At 39.6% G+C, this 17,388-nt stretch overlaps 1 long non-coding RNA gene across 1 annotated transcript; it reads left to right on the top strand.

The window, feature by feature from the left end:
* The first annotated feature begins 1,510 nt into the window (after positions 1–1,510).
* LOC123749082 (uncharacterized) lies at positions 1,511–15,920 on the top strand. Its single transcript, XR_006771849.2, has 4 exons — positions 1,511–1,870; positions 4,799–4,961; positions 6,214–6,312; positions 15,813–15,920. It is a non-coding gene; the product is annotated as an uncharacterized lncRNA (long non-coding RNA).
* The last annotated feature ends 1,468 nt before the right edge of the window (positions 15,921–17,388 follow it).

Raw genomic sequence — 17,388 nt, forward strand, 5'->3', positions numbered from 1 at the left:
AACAAACTAACATTAAACATCGAAAAGACTTACTACATCTTATTTGGAAGCAAATCATCAAATGCAATTCAGCTACAGATAGACAACATTAACATCAGTAATAAAAATGATGGCAAGTTTCTTGGCCTATTCCTAGACAAGAGACTCAACTTCAGCACCCACATTCAACACATAACTAAGAAAGTCGCTAAGACAGTTGGTATACTCTCCAAAATCAATTATTATGTTCCTAACTCTGCTCTCCTCTCACTATATTGTGCACTAATCTACCCCTATCTTAATTATGGTATCTGTGCATGGGGGTCTACCACTGCAAACCACCTTAAGCCCATCATCACACAGCAAAAATCTGCTATCAGAATGATAACTAACTCAGCTTTCAGACAACACTCAGCTCCCTTGTTTAAATCCCTAAACTTGCTAAATATTAACTCCCTCCACACATTCTCTTGTGTCAACTACATTTACAAAACCCTGTTCTTAAATGCAAACCATGCTCTGAAACTCTCCCTGGACAGATGTAATAGGACCCATTTTCACCACACCAGAAATAAATATCTCTTTGATATCCCCAGGGTCAAACTTAATCTGTGTAAACACTCTATGCAAATTAAGGGACCTAGTCTATGGAACTCATTCCCTAGTGAATTGAAAAACTGTAAAACTTTTGCCTTATTTAAAAGCAAAACCAAAAAGTACCTAACTTCATCTATTTAGTTTCCTACACTGAGCTTTAAATTTGCTCTGTACCTAGTTGGTACCCAATCTCCTAATTTTTATGTAATATCAAACAACCTTATCATTGTGTTCATTGCTGTCTTCTTTTATGTGCTAGCCATATGCTGTATTGTGACTACCAATTTTTGTCAACTACCATTTTAAGCTGTCATTGCAATCAATCTTAGCTACCTATGTGCTTTAATATATTATACTGTACCTATAATTTTCTCTCATCTTTTTTTTTTCATTCCATGTAATTAATCTGTTATCATTTTTTTGTCTATAAATTTTGCAAGTATTTACCTCCTTAAAATTTTCTTAGATTAAGGACCTGCCCGAAACGCTGCGCGTGCTAGTGGCTTTACAAGACTGTAATTACCATAATTGTATCCTCACATTCCTTATGTACATTCTTGTATATGCATAAATAAATAAATAAATAAATAAATAAAATTTTCTTAGATTAAGGACCTGTCCGAAACGCTGCGCGTGCTAGTGGCTTTACAAGACTGTAATTACCATATTTGTATCCTCACAATCCCAATGTACCTTCTTGTAAATGCATAAATAAATAAATAAATAAAGTATCAGTGGCCAGCCAGGTGGAGATCACAGGCTGTACAGTACTGATAAATTATGTAATTCACAGAGATACGTTGATAAATATTAATGTTTTATATTTTATTAAAAATACAGATATATACTTTGTTTCATCCGTTAAATGTAACAATATTTCAGTATATATTATATAAGCATAGTATATATAATTCAGTATATACAATATATAATAAGAGTGTCAGACCACGAAGGAAGAATTGAAACAGGAATTTCCTTTAGTACTTTCTTATATTAATACATCTTCAGAGCGAACCATTCCTTCTGAAGATGTATTAATATACGAAAGTACTTAGAGCATTCTATTGTGGTTTTAATATTGAACAATTATACATATACGAAACAGACAAATCTGGTGTCGGAAATAGTAAAAATATTAGTGTGCGATGTGATCAATGTAAGGGGGATATTGGGTGTGCCTCGTATCCCCTACAACAACAAGAAGTTCGAGAGCGATGAGGCCGCTACTAACTAGCTTCAGGATGTCGTCGAATCTAAATCAACAATATACTACCGCCGCTACTTTCTCGGAAACGTAAGTACCTGCCGCTTTACTTCTCTCACCCTGCCAAGCCTGGCCTGGCCTGACCTGGCCTAGCCAGACCTGACCTGACCTGGCCTAGCCTAGTCTGACCTGGCCTAGTCTGACCTGACCTGGCCTAGCCTTACCTAGCCTAGTCTGACCTGGCCTAGTCTGACCTGACCTGGCCTAGCCTTACCCAACACTAATCACCACACATGACAGCCCAAACGAATCGCAAATAAGTACACGTAACAAGTCATATGCCCGGACACACTTTCACCTTGGGGACTGAGTGGTAACTATTGTATAGAAGAGCCGGCTCCCTGAGAGTGGTAAGAGGGCGTGATAAGAGGCTAATGTGTGGTCTTGAAGGAAGTCGATAAAGCAGACAATTTTCAAAAGGAAGGGCAGCATAACGAGCAGACAGGAATGGACAGACAGTCGGTTATCCCATAATGTGTAATACGCCGCACACAGCATGGGTGGAGTGGGGGGGGGGGTTGTAGCAGGGCACAGTATGGTGATGGTGCGGGTGAAGTACACACCCACTGAATTCCTGCCATCAATAATTGTTTTCATAACCATTAGAACAATGGCATCCTTCCAGCCACCATCCTTCCACTGACCCCCTCCTCTGGTCCTCCACCTCAGACAATAACCCCCACACCCCCTCTCCCTTCCAGACATCAGCATGTCAAAATCAGTACCATAATGTGTTTAAACTATTTAAACTAAGTCATTGTGTATCTCAAGGTATCTTAATTCATTTGAAAGTGTACATGTGCATTCATTCATATACTCACCTAATTGTGCTTGCTGGGGTTGAGCTCTAGCTCTTTAGTTCCACCTCTCAACCGTCAATCAACAGGTGTACAGGTTTCTGAGCCTATTGGGCTCTATCATATCTACACTTGAACCTGTGTATGGAGTCAGCCTCCACCACATCACTTACTAATGCATTCCATTAGATATAATCATATATGATTACACATAATCATAATCATTCTATACACATAATCATATATGTGTACGTCAACGTATACATACATGCGTATATATACCTGATATTAAAATACTGATAAACGAATGACCATGAACAAATTAATTTATAATTGTAGCATTATATATAATTTTAATAGACTAATTACGTGTTTATACATTTGAATGGTCCAGACAGGTGGCCAGCCTTGGACATATACGCTTCTGGTAGGCACAATGACCTCATGTTAGACCCTTGATAGATTATGTGAGAGAGAGAGAGCTGGGGCAGGGAGGTGCGTGCCCCAGGGAGATAATCCATGCCCATGCCCCGCCTCGAGGTCAGTTCTCGAGTCACACCAAGAATAACATTCGAGCAAGTTGTCCTGACCAGGATGTGGCATATTAGGGAGGGTTGAGGAATAGGAAGCCTGTCTGATAGGGCTCTTGGCAAGCAGCTCTCCCTCAGTCTACCTATCTATATGGAAGAAATGTATCTAGGCCCTCCTCCCCCCTGCCTATTCTCTCTCCCCCACCTTTCTTCCTTCATTTCCTCCCTCCTTCCCTCCCCCTCACTGGTGAGAGAGTAGGAGTGTGAGAGTAGTTAGAGAACTCGTAGTTCTCACGCTCGTGAAATTGTCTGCGACCCTGGAGGAGTAGAGCGGAGGGGGGGGGGGGTGAAAGTAGGTGACGATGGAGGAGTAGAGGGGAGCATTATATGCAGTGAACGTTGGTGTCTATGGAAGAGTACATCATAGAGGAGGGTGAAAGGAAGGTGACGATGGAGGAGGAGAAGGGAGGGGGTGTGAAGGTAGGTGATGATGGAGGAGTAGAGGGGAGGAGGGGGGCAAAGGTAGGTGTCTATGGAAGAGTACATCATAGAGGGGGGTGAAGGTAGGTGGCAATGGAGTAGAGCAAACGGGGTGGGGGTTGAAAGTAATCCTGAGTTTAATTTTTTAGTTATATATAGTGACACCTCGACTTACGAATGAATGTTTATGAACTTTTCGGGTTACGAGCCTAATTTCTTCGAAAAATTTGAATCGGGTTACAAACTTTGCCTCGGGAAAGGAGTTTGTTGATATACGTATGGGCTGACCTAGCGCGTGGTGGCATGGTGATCGCGCCTCAGTTTACCAGTGTCTCCTGCCTAGTAAGTATCGCGCCTGAATTCTTTGTAAAGCATTACATTTGTTTTGGGATTTTTGGCTATTTGAACATAAAATTTGTTATGATATATCTTGCCATGAGTCCCAAGAAAGCCAGTGGTAAGGTTCAAGCCAAGAAAACACATGTGAGAATGACCATAGAGGAAAAACAAGAGAGCATTCATAAACATCAAAATGGTGCACGGGTTGTTGAACTAGCTAGGCAGTACAACAAATCTATGTCAACAATATGCACTGTACTTGCTAAGAAAAGGACATTATGAACATTAAAGTGGCAAAAGGCATATCAACAATCCCGAAACAAAGAACACAAACACTTGAGGATGTTAAAAAGTTTTTATTAATTTGGATACACAACAAAGAGCTAGCAGGTGATAGCATTTCAGAGGCCATCATTTGTGAGAAACCAAGGCATTTGCATGAAGACCTTTTAAAGAAAACCCCTGGAACGAGGGGGGGGGGGAAAAGATGAATCAAGTTTGAAAATGTGAAAAGTTTGTGTGACAATAGAGCCTCATGGAAAACTTTTGCTGTGGTCATTACCTGGTGGAATGCACCCAGGATGGAGTATTAGGGCTATACATCTTTTAAATCATAAAAGTAATAAACATTTCCCATCAACCTTACAAACCATATTAACCTATTTTCATGTATTTCCCCCATGTGCATTTTAACAAAGTTGCTAAATTGCCTTTATCATTCTGTAAAATTTCAATTACAGTACTGTATGTATAATTTTGTTAGTATAAATGGACTGAATATTCTGAAATTGCTATTTATTTTACAATTTCAGATTCAAAGGTGGTCTGGACACCCAATTTGGTCAGACAGGTGAAGAGAGCATTTAGGATAGTTCGAAGAGATGAAGATGGTCGCAATTGTGTTCGAAGAGGCAAAGGCCCCCCTTTGCTCCTGACATTATGTTCAACCATTGACCTCTGCACACCTAACACAAGGTAGGTTGAAAACTCCTCCTTCATGTCATTGGTACATTAGCCAGAAACTCAGGGCTCATGTAGGAATATCCCTAAAAAAAAAAAAAGTGGCCCCAACAATGCATCCTCCAAGTCTGGAGGATGAGCAGGAGCATTGTCGAGAAGCAGGACCTTGAGTGTCAAACTTTTCTCTTGCAGATATTTTTTGGTGGCAGGGCAAACCACTCCACATCACAGTTTTTCTGCACATCATATATTTTTTAAAACTCTTGGATTTTCGGAATGATACACGAGCAAGGGTTTAATTTTCAAATCGCCACACAGCACAAGAGTTAGCCTATCCTGACACAAGTTAGCCCAAGTTAGCTTGTGTCCGGGCAGTGACGTCTCCTCTTGGGTAATGTATGTCCTCTTCGGCAATTTTTTCCAGAATAGCTATGTCTCCTCACAATTAAACACTTGTTGTGGAATATATCCATCAATACAGTACAGGTATCTACAAAATCTTTAAAATCATGAACAAATCTTTCAGCCCCTACTTTGTCTGAGCTGGCACCCTCACCATGCCTCACAACACTATGAATACCACGTCTTTTTTCAAAATTTCTCAAACCATCCCCTACTCACCTTAAACTCTTTCGTATCTACAAAACTCGTTCTAGGGGTTTTCTTTATAAGATCTTGCATGAAGATTTCATTGTTGACCAAACCACACACTGGAAATTGAATAGACGACGACATTTCGATCCGTCCTGGACCATTATAAAGTCGATTGTGATGAGATGAGGGAAGCAAGAGCATTAAGTAGGCAAGAGAGAGAGGTGAGGAGATGGAAGTATGTACGTATGTACATGAATAAAACATGTACATACTTATACATAACGTGTGTAAATAGTGTAATAAACACAATAACAGTATTTTGGGAGGAGGAATGTTGGCGAGTAATGTGTTGGAGGAGGGAGGGAGGACTGGCAGGGTGTGGCAGCTCACTCATGTTTTTTGGGCTCACCATACCAACATAGTGGATCGTTATGGTGAATACATACGTAGATGGGTATATACAATGTGTGTATATAGTGTAATAACAGCAAAAACACTGTTTGATTGTAGAATATGTCGCATATATGAGGCCCATAATTTTGAGCATAGCGATGTTCTATACTTTGAATTATATAAATTCCACAAATTACACACTTTTAAATAATATTACAGCAAAAAAAAAGAAGAAATGAATGAGAAACTTCAAAATAATTGCGCAACATTTTATTCGCAGCAACTGCCGTCGCACGGGGTGGCGGGGCCGACAGACCCCCATCGCTCCAACGCTCAGCGCCCATAATTTGCTCAACTTCCCAGCTCCATCGCAGCTAAAGTAAGTCACATACAATATTTTTTGTTTAGTTTCCCCGTGATCAGACTCTGCATTTTAACAATATAAGAAGAGAAAAAAAATTTTTGGAAAGAATTTATTTCTTGTGCACCAGGGTGTTATTTGGAGACAGAGCAGTTCAGTGGTTAACTACTAAATTTTTTTTTCTCCCACACACGCACCCCCCTAGGAAGCAGCCTGTAACAGCTAACTCCCAGATACCTATTTACTGTTAGGTAACAGGGGTCATCCCCTTTTGTACAAAGAATCTGCTAAAGCTTTTAGGGCTAATCTTTGACACTCGTTTGTCTTTGTCGCCCCATATTTTTTACGTCCGAGTTAAATGCTCTAAGGCCCTTAACTAACTTTAGGTCATGTCCCATACTTCTTGGGGAGCTAATCGACACTGCTCCTCTCTTTACATTCCTCTCTCGTTCTGTCTAAACTCGATTATGGCCCCGTTTACTCGTCTGCTTCTCCTTCTACCCTTCACCATCCGGACACACTGCATCATACTGGGTTACGGCTCGGCTCTGGTACCTTTCCTTCGACACCTACCCTAAGCCTGTATGTTGAAACTGGCGTCCTGTTTCTACAGGATCGCCACGATCGCTACTGTCTTCTCCACCTTGCACGGTCCTTACAGCACCCTCACTCTTGCTTATGTCATGCCTTGACCTTTACCCATCCTGTGGTTCCTGTTCCCCTTCACCACCTATCTCTTTCTGTACGGTTGTCTCTCTTACAAAATGCTCTTTCAGTTTGTGTTACCAATATTTCCCCTCGTGTCATTCCATCTTTGCCCCTATGGAGGGGTCCCCGTTCCTAAATTCTGTAAGCCTTGACCCACATGACTAAAACTTTTACCCCTCCTACAGTTCTAAATCACCTTTTCCTTGAACACTTTTCTTCACACTTCCACTCTATTTCTGTCTTCACCAATGGGTCTTAAGTCTGCAGATGGTGTAGGCTACTCTGTTGTTTTTCCTGACTGCACCTTTGTGTCTCCTGCCTCCGGAGACTAGCATCTTCATGGCAGAACTTTATGCTATTCTCTATGCTCTTCATCAACTCTTTTCTCGCTGTCAATCCTCCTCTGTGTTTGTAGTTGACACTTGCAGTGCCCTCATGGCTCTAGAATCCTTTAATCCAGTCCATCCTTTGGTAGTTGAAATTCAACATTGGCTGTTTCTTATCTCCAATAGATTTAAGACGGTGGAATTTCGCTGGATTCCCACCCATATTGGTGCGTTCTTAAATGAGCGTGCGGACACTGCCGCTAAGGAAGCTATCCGCATCTGTCCCATCTCCCGTAAAGGTATTCCTTATTATGACTTTTACCCAGTTATTCATTTCCCCATTCTTGCCCGTTGTCAGGGTTGTTGGTCTTCGGTTACTGGTAACAAATTGCGTGCTCTTAAGAGTAGTGTGTTCCCGTGGCCTTCCTCCTACCACCGTAGTCGGTGGTGGGAAACGGCTCTGGCGAGGTTGTATATTGGTCATACACGTTTAACTCACGGGCACTTAATGGAGCGCTGCCCTGCTTCTTATTGTCCAAACCGTTGTCTCTACATGTCCCGACTTCCAGGACTTACGTGTCTTGCTTCCCGACCATTGTCGGGAATTGTTTATCGAGGGATCAATTGTCCCTCGATAAAATTCTTGGTAAATTCAACACCTTTGATATTGTTCGCCGTATGCGTTTTTGTTCTTGTATTGGCGACGTTAGTGATATTTAGCGCACTATGATTATCCCACACATTTGATGGTTTGATAATTACTGTACTGTACAGTACTTTGGTTTGGAATGTATCAAATAAAGTTGTTTCATGTATTCAAATGTGTGAGAAAATCCACTGGGGCTGTGAGATGAAGCGAACCTGTAACAAAGGCATTGCCAGTTGCATACTCTACCACCACTGATGGTAAAAGTCTTACAACTGGATATCTTGTGTGACGGGTTATGGTATCACAGCTATACTGAACCAAGATGGTATGGCTCTCCCTCACATAAATGAAAGAAATGCTGGTATTGGCCTTGCAGTGTGTAAGTTGCAGGTGGAAACAAATGAAAATTATCAAATAAATAATTAAACAATTTACTGAAATAGTAATGAACAAAAATAACACATGGCAATACTTGACTATCATGTAATGCAAAGGTGAACAAGTTAGTATGACCTTAAATGCAAAAAATAAACTATAAGCAATGAATAAAAGTATGAAGATATACTGGTGTTCTGAAGACAGCTACCATACCACCATGGCATCAGTCACACGACGTTGGCTGGAAGTGGACGACGGGTTAGAGACACCAAGGTGATCCTAGAGCACTAAGGGAGAGATTGCCTCTCCAGGGAGGCAGCGCTCTTTATATAGTCCGGCGGTGATGACTCATCCAGCGTCAACACGAGGTGGACATCCGGTCAACTAGCAAAATGCTCGTTGTGGCTGGCGGTGCCTTTGTGTTGAGCTGTACCACTGTCAGTTGAAGGCGGCTAACTGCTTGTTTGCGGGGACAAACTGCCAGTTAGCAGTGGCGCCCGGCTTGCCTCTGAGTCGTACCAGGCCGTGCCAGGCCCTGGGGGGTATGGAGAGGTGGCAGGACTGATGACTCTTCTGGGCTGGTGTAGATGTATAATACTTCCAGTGCAGAGGTATTGAAGGTGAAGGGAAAAGGCAGTTCCACTGCTATGCAGGGGATTCACGTGACACTTGTGAAGCCACAGAAATTCTGGAGGCCCTACTGAAGCCAGTCCAAGTATTAAATAAAACCCCTGAAGTACGCCGGTGAAGGGTAAAGTGAAGGGTGAAGCAAGACCGTATGCCCCAACTTCAGGCACACACAGAAAATCACGTTTTGGTCCCGCCTCTCAACTGTGTATTTGAAGTTGGGGCGTATGGTGTTGAACTGCTTCTTCAGCCTTCACCCGAGTGCTTGTAGGTCTTACGTAAGACGTTGACTCAAGGAGGGGCCTCAAAACTTGCTGTGATTTATGGGGAAATCCGGTTGTAAGACTTTTACAAAGTCAGTAATATACTGTGGTAGAGTATGCAGCTGCCAGTGCCTTGGGCAAGGGTTTACGTCGCATCACAGCTCCAGTGGATTTTCTGCTCGGTGTATATCAGGTTGTGATTTTGTGTGTGTACCGTATTGTTACGATCGCCGTGTGATAAGTCCTTTCTGGCCTCAAGAGTCATTTTTACCCACCTAGAAAGATTGCAGATGGCCAAAGCAGTTATTTAAGTTAAGAAGGGACAAGTCTTAAACAGAATTTTGCATAATATTTGACTGTAAAGGGGTAAATTGAGGTAGATTGAAAAACAAAATGGTGAACCGGGCAGGCGGTACTCACAATTAGGCGAGTACACTCGGGAACTTTTAAAGTGCAACCAAACATGCTCTAGGCTCTCACAACAAGAGGCGAGTGGTGGTGGCTCAGGTGCTCAGCCAATCAGAGCACCTAAGGAGGGAGGGCAGGAGTGAGAGGGGGGTGGTATGTGGAAGTTTGGTGACAGTTGTGTGTAGTTTGTTCATCTTCATTGTAAGTTTCATGGCTTGGTGTGCATTTCCCTAGTAAATTTAATTCGGGAAAAATTCAGGCGTTTGATTTTTTAAATCAACTTTTTAAATGTTGAGTTGTTAAAGCCTCAAAGTGCATGGAGTTGGTTTGGGAGTATGGCATCCTCATGCTGTTGCGTGCTCGCGTGAGGTAGCAAAGGTGATGTAAAGTTGTGGGGTGTACATGCTTGGGACGTCCTCTCTCGGGATGGCTGGTGTTAGACCTGCGTGTTTGTCGGTTGTTGAAAAGCCATTGTCATCCTTTGCTGTTGTGGTATTGATTTTACATTGTTCATCTTGTAATTAATACTGTAGTGCGATATCTAGGGCTACCATTTGTAGGTTTAAAATGTCTAATACAAACAGTTGTCCAATGAGTTTTAATAGGAAATATCATCCACCAAGCACCATTGTACAATTATATTAATACCTGCACGGTGAATGCTCAAAGACCCTTTCTTTATTCAGTGTTGTCACATACCTCATGGGGGTATGGATAGGCAAACACTCATTCGGTTAAACTTGCCTTGTAGTATTTTCAGAGCTCAGTAATTTGGAATCTGGTTAGCACTTTGCAAATAAATTGACCTTTAAAGTGAATTCCTATTTAGGTTTAAAACATCATACCGAATGAGAAACTCGGATTATATAGCCGAACACCAGAAATGTTGTTATTCAATTTGGTTGCCTAAAGCACATTCAAGGACTACACATTACATGGCATTCCAGGATTCCTCTATACCTTGCCTTATGCTGTAAACATTGCCACAACCCTGTGTTTTATTGATTTAAATGGCCACAGGGAGGCATACAACACTGCAGATTATGATGTCATTAGTTATCCACTGTGCTGACAAGTGGGCCGACTGATGTTCGTTGACACCTGTATCGTGCTTCAATTTAATCGCCAGGAGATCACCCTCTCACTAGACTCGTCTGTAGGAAGTACAGTATAGTATGTCAAATTACCTTGGATCATAAATAGCATAAGACTTGGGGGTAGGAGAGGGTTGCAGTGTTTGTCATGGCTCTCAGTTGTTCCTGGTATTAGGCAATTTAGTTCTGGAATCATTTTTGTTGGGCAATGTTAAACTTTTTCGAAAGTAGATGTTTTTCTGAAAGGGAAGGGGGGGGGGGGAACCTCTATGCTTGGATACAGTTATCTAAGTCAGGGGTCTCCAAACTTTTCAATGTAAGCGCCACATTATATATTTCCCATATTTATGCGGGCCGGAGGAATAAAAAATGAAAAAAAAACAAAAAACAAATCAGTGCCAGTAATTTAATTTCCTCAAATATTAAAGTATAAACATGGAAAAATTCAAACATATCTTTTTGGAAAAAATCAGGGTAAACTAAATAGATTCCTGCCTTTAGTTTTATGCAACCAAATTAGTGTGACGAATGATACTGTTGTTTTGACTTCAAAATTTCATTAAAATCAGGTTCCAGATTAGATGAGCCAATTGTAAGAATTGATTTCAAGTGATGATCAGACAAATTTGCTCGATAGTTAGATTTCACATACTTCATTTTGGAAAAAGTTTGTTCACACAAGTATGTTGAACCAAAAATGGACACAAAACTACAAGCAAACTTTATCGAATTTGGAAACTGATCTGGCTGCAGGCATTTATAAAACTCAATCAGATTTCCTTCTCTATACTTATCTTTCAGTCTGTCATCTGCCTGGAGATCAATAATTTCCATTTGAAATTGAGTTGGAAGATTTTCAGCATTGCAGTCAAATGGATTATGAAAGAGCCTGATTTCATTTGCTTTGGCATCAAGGTCAGCAAATCGCTTCTGAAACTGTTTTTTCAAATCTGAAATTATTTCATTTGCAAATGAAAAAGGAAATTCAACTTTACTTCCTGCATGAAATTTTTCACAACATGGAAAATGAGCAAAATTCTTAACCTTCACCTGGCCTTCAAGTAGTGCAAGTTTTGCTCTGAATGCCTTGACATGAACAAAGTAGTCACTGATCAAATTTGTTTTGCCTTGCAATTTCAGATTCAAGTTATTCATATGACCTGTCATATCTGCAAAAAATGCCAATTTCCAAATCCATTCACATTCTGATAATAATGGCTGAGGGTTATTTTTCTCTGTGAGAAATAAATCAATTTCTAATCTGAGCTCAAAGAAATGCAGCAAAACCTTTCCACAACTAAGCCATCTAACTGCTGTATAATAAGGCAAGTTAACAAACTCCGCATCAATTTCTTTCAAGAAATCACGGAACTGGCGATGGTCGAGTGCATGAGATCTAATGAAATTAACCACAGAAACAACAGGTTTCATGACACAAGACATATCAACATATTTTAGGCACAATGCTTGTTGATGGATAAGGCAATGCAGAAAAATGGGTTTTGAGCCTCCAACCTCACAAGCTGTTGTAATTTGCCCAACCAAACCCTTCTTTGTCCCAGACATATTCTTTCCTCCATCAATTGTCACACACTGCACTTGTTTCCATTCCAGGTTATATTCTGTCATAGTTTTACTTAGTTCATTGAAAATGTCCTCTCCAGTTGTTGTGGTGTGCATGCTGTGAACTGATGCTAATTCTTGGTTCACATTAAATTCACTATCAACACCACGAATGAATACTAAGAGCTGAGAAGTATCACACACATCAGTTGATTCATCCAACGCAAGAGAATACCAACAAAATCTTTTTGTTTTTTTCCTTTATTTGCCGAATTATGTCGCCTCCTAAATCTTCAATTCTACGAGCAACAGTATTTGACCCAAGACTTATCATTTTGAAGAGGTTTACTTTTTCTGGACATACCTCTCCTGCTGCTTCCACTATACACTCTTTTATGATACTACCATCAGTGAAAGGTTTTCCTTTTTTAGCCAACACATAGACAACTTTGTAAGTGGCTCTAGTTGAAGTTTCATTTTCAGATTTTTTCTTACTGAAAACAGCTTGTTGAGAATGCAGACTGTGCTGAAATGATTCAAACTTTTTAGTGCGTTCTGCTCCTGTGATGTGAGAATAACTTGAGCCACGTTTAGATTCATAGTGCCGACGAATATTGTATTCCTTCAGAACAGCAACACTGTCTCTACATATTATGCATAAAGCTTTATCATTTGCTATCACAAAAAAGTACTTTATCTTCCATTCGTCATTGAACCGACGGCACTCAATGTCCACTTTTCTTTTCTTTATCTTTTCCATATCTGAAAACATAAGGGTAAAATAAATGAAATAAATTCTACAGGAAAAAAACAGCTTGTATGTGGTGTTAAAAAGCATAGCATATTATTATAAAGTGGTAAATATTATGGCAACAGCTTTCGTTGATAAACTTAATGGTTATCATTTTAACTATTTTAAACATGCAATATTTTTGGCTACAATAGTATTATTGCTATTTTGTATAACTAAGATAAAGGCATTGTCAAAGTACAGAGAAAAGAATATTGTACAGTGTTTGTGCTCCCTGAAACGGAAGCAGCGAAGCCCCACTCGCCCTCCATCCCCACAATATACAGTTATACACAACTGATTGGTTGTAATGCACAACACATACCTACCAGTATTAGTATCTGTGCGTCACACTATCGAGAGAGAGGAAAACTGACTCGGGTTGAGCGCCACCGGTCAGCAGCCCCAGCTTTGAATAATTCTGCGATGCCATTCGTACCATAATTATTTTTTCAAGGCCACCACACAGGGATTTGTTTGGAGGGCCGGATGAAATTATGTGGCAGGCCGGATGTGGCCCGCGGGCCATAGTTTGGAGACCCCTGATCTAAGTGAATACTTAGATTTATACAGTAGAATAACTACCTTCTTTTCCTTAGTCAAAATGGTTGCTTGTTTATTTCTAGGGACTTGTATTTTCTTTTATTTTTAACTGCAGCAACTTTCAGTGAATGATAGATTCTTACTGAAAGGACCTTTACTTCATTGTTGTTGCTTTATGGTCATCTCATTGTGTACAGGGATTCCACGAAGCTTTTGGGGATAGTGTTTGACACTCGTTTGTCTTGGTCAGCCTTATCTCTTGCCTCCGAGTTGAATGCTCTAAGGCCCTTAACCTCCTTAAGGTTTTGTCCCATACTTCTTGGGGAGCGGATAGAGAATCAACTACAACCACAACCTTTGTGGTTGTAGTTGATTCTCGTAGTGCCCTCATGGCTCTAGGGTCCTTTAATCCTGTCCATCCGGTGGTCATTGAGATTCAACATTGGCTGTTTCTTATTTCTAGTAAATTTAAATCAGTAGAGTTTTGCTGGGTTCCCAGCCATATTGGTGTTTCAATGAGCGTGCGGATGCTGCCGCTAAGGAAGCTATCCGTTCTTGTCCCATCTCCCATAAAGGTATTCCTTATTCCAACTTTTATCCTGTTATTCATTCTTCCCTGTTGGCAGGGTTGTTGGTCCTCTGTGGTTGGTAACAAGCTGCATACTCTCAAACTTAGTGTGTCCCCGTGGCCTTCCTCCTACCACCGTAACCGGCGGTGGGACACTGCTTTGGCACGGCTGTGGGTTGGTCATACCCGCTTAACCCACGGTCACTTAATGGAGCGCCGCCCTGCTGCTTATTGTCCGAATTGCGTTGTCCCTCTAACAGTTGTGCATATCCTTGTTGAATGTCCCGACTTCCAGGACGAGCGTGTGTCTTGCTTTCCGACCGTCCCTCGCAGTCACTTGTCCCTCAATAGAATTCTAGGTGAATCGGATACTTTTGATATCGTTCGCCTTGTGCGTTTTTGTTCTCGTATTGGCATTCTTGGTGATATTTAGCGCCCTCTGATTATTTCGCACTTTGGTGCCTTCTTTTGGTAATTACCTTACCTTCATTGTTGTTTCATTTTAATGTGGTAGTTGTGATATGGATTGTTCTGGCTCACGTGCAAGGTCTTGGATTTGTTTGTTTTAAGAAATTGCCAGTCTTGTTACTATTTGTAGAGTTAGAGATCTGCATTAAGGCCTCAATATTATATTCTTTATTTTTTTAATAACATGTTATCAGCAATTTTTGTGGTTGGTAATATTTAGATTAATGTCAGTGATGTAAATGACAAGGGTTAAGACCCCTTGTGGTATGACAGCATTTTTCCCAGTCATTTCTTTCATTTGTTAAAGGGTCCTCGTAACCATTCTTTTGTCCTTTCTACCATGTACCTGTTTGTTGTTTCTTGGTCTTTCATTTGGTACTTTGGCTATTAAAACAATGGTCTTTGGTAATGTTGCAATTACCATTTCTAAAAAAAATGAGCAGGTTCATTAGGCAGGGTTTGTTTTTAGCAAACAGTTTTACAAAAAAAAAAAAAAAAATTCCATTCCTTCAGGACCTTGCAGATGTTAGGTCAAACTAATTGACAGTAATCTGTTTTGCCCCTTTCAAACAATGATGGTTTTAATATAGGCAAAATATTTCAGAATATCTGAAGTTTGGCAGACAAATCATTTAAGAGCTTTGATTAAATTTAAGTTACCAAAGACTTTGTGAAAACCATGTTGTATAGATGCTTCAGTGTCACTTTTCTAATGTTTTTTAAATTTAACAATGATCTTTAGTTAACTTAATCATAATTTGTACAAAGCTTAGGTGTTGCATAGCTTTAAATTCTTTAATATAAAAACTAAAATATTGACTGAAGTTTCTTCCACTTCAATATTTCAGACTAATTTGCAATATTTGTTAGTTTATGTAAATTGAATAGGTAGTCCACTTTTACATCTTTTCAATGCATTTTGCATGCACCTATGTAACAAGTTACAAATAGGTGTAAATTTTACAAAGTATTTATTTTCAAAGTAAAAAAATTTCAGATGTTTAAACATTGCATCAATAGTAGTAAACAATAATTTCCAGCATAATTTCAGGATAAAGTATATAAAGTAGTTTCATTAAAAGATTTATTAAATAGTATACAATATAACTAATGTTGACAATTGTATGTTTCAGGTTGAGGTTTCAACTGAAGACTCCAAACAACTTCAAAGGCCAGGAAAACATCCAGAGTACCAAGGACAACAACCACCTGTAAAAGAAAAATAAAGTATATCAAACAGGGACACTCATTTTATTAACACTAACACATACAAATTACTACAAAAACCCCTAAGTCCCAATCTTTTAAGATAGGCTCAGCAAGGCCTATCCCTTCCTCTGATTTTAGTGCAGAGCTTGTTCCCTGAATGGGTGCATTACATCCACCACTTTAGTGCCCTAAACACATTGTACATATGCTTTACTCAAAGCACTGTACAATGCATGCCAGGCACTAAAGTTTTAGATGCATCCACCCATTCAGCAAACAAGCCCTGTGAGAATTAACAATGTAACCATTGTTAAGGGTCCCTAAACCTAAGCAAATCTAGTCCATCTATTAGATGGGTAGTAGAGCAAAGCTCTGAAAAAGCCATGCCAGGAAAATCTGCAGGACTGCCTGGTCCCCTTTTATGAAATGGGGTAGGATCAGTACAAACTGCATCAATCCCTGTGGGTTGTAACAGTAGGACATGGTTACACACCTATAAATGGACTAGATAAGAGAATTAAGATTAGGTCATTGATATAGCTAAAACATCAAATTCAAACTCACCCACTTTTGTAGATTTCCTTTTGCAGAGTAAAGGAGCCTCACTCCAAGCCAGTCCATGCATCATAATCACTTTCACCTGAAAAAATATTTCAACAAATTAATTTCAGATTTAAAGCCAATCTTGCTTTACTTTTCAAATTAGCATTCAGTACTTTACAAATTCAGATGGAAAAAATTTCTTTAAGGAATTTACATATTCTAGTAGCAGTAGTAAAGATCTAATTTAGCAATATAAATATATATGCAATCAATTTGCCAAGTTTCAGTAAATGTCATTTGAGAAACTATCCAAAACTGCACTTTAATGGCAATTTACATTTATCTTTAGCCAATGCTATATTGTTTAAGTTAATACTATTTTTTTTACTTTTATGCAAATCTATTCAGATTAACCTTTACTACAACTCACCTGATTCTGTTTAACTCTTCCAACTGACAGAGGGACTTCTGGACTTTCCAAACCACATTCTGGAAAACTATATAAATTTAAAACAAAGCTAAAGTAAACATTGAATATTTTTTTTACTTTCAAGGGAAAAATACCATCACTTAGAACAAAACTTTTCCTGCCATTAACTTTGACTCATGATTACCCTTAACAGTGTTATACATTTATAGATTAAAGCGTATTTAACAAACATTTAATGTTAACTAAACAAGATTTATATTTCATTAAAATTATTAATAAAACACCCTCAACTATGCTGTTTAAGATCTAATGCCCCACATTGCAATTTTCACAATTTCAACATACCATTCTATTAAATACATTCCTGAAAGGACTAAACTTGCACATATTGTACCCACTAGCCTAAGCCTAGACTTCCATACCCTAATATTTAATAGGTTTTTAGCAATTAACTTCTACCCTCTAATTCCAATGTACACAACACTACTTACTGTAGATCTGCAAGTATTTTCCTGCAGCTCTTTGTT

This window comes from Procambarus clarkii, chromosome 72 (genome assembly GCF_040958095.1).
Source record: "Procambarus clarkii isolate CNS0578487 chromosome 72, FALCON_Pclarkii_2.0, whole genome shotgun sequence".
NCBI lineage: Eukaryota > Metazoa > Arthropoda > Malacostraca > Decapoda > Cambaridae > Procambarus > Procambarus clarkii.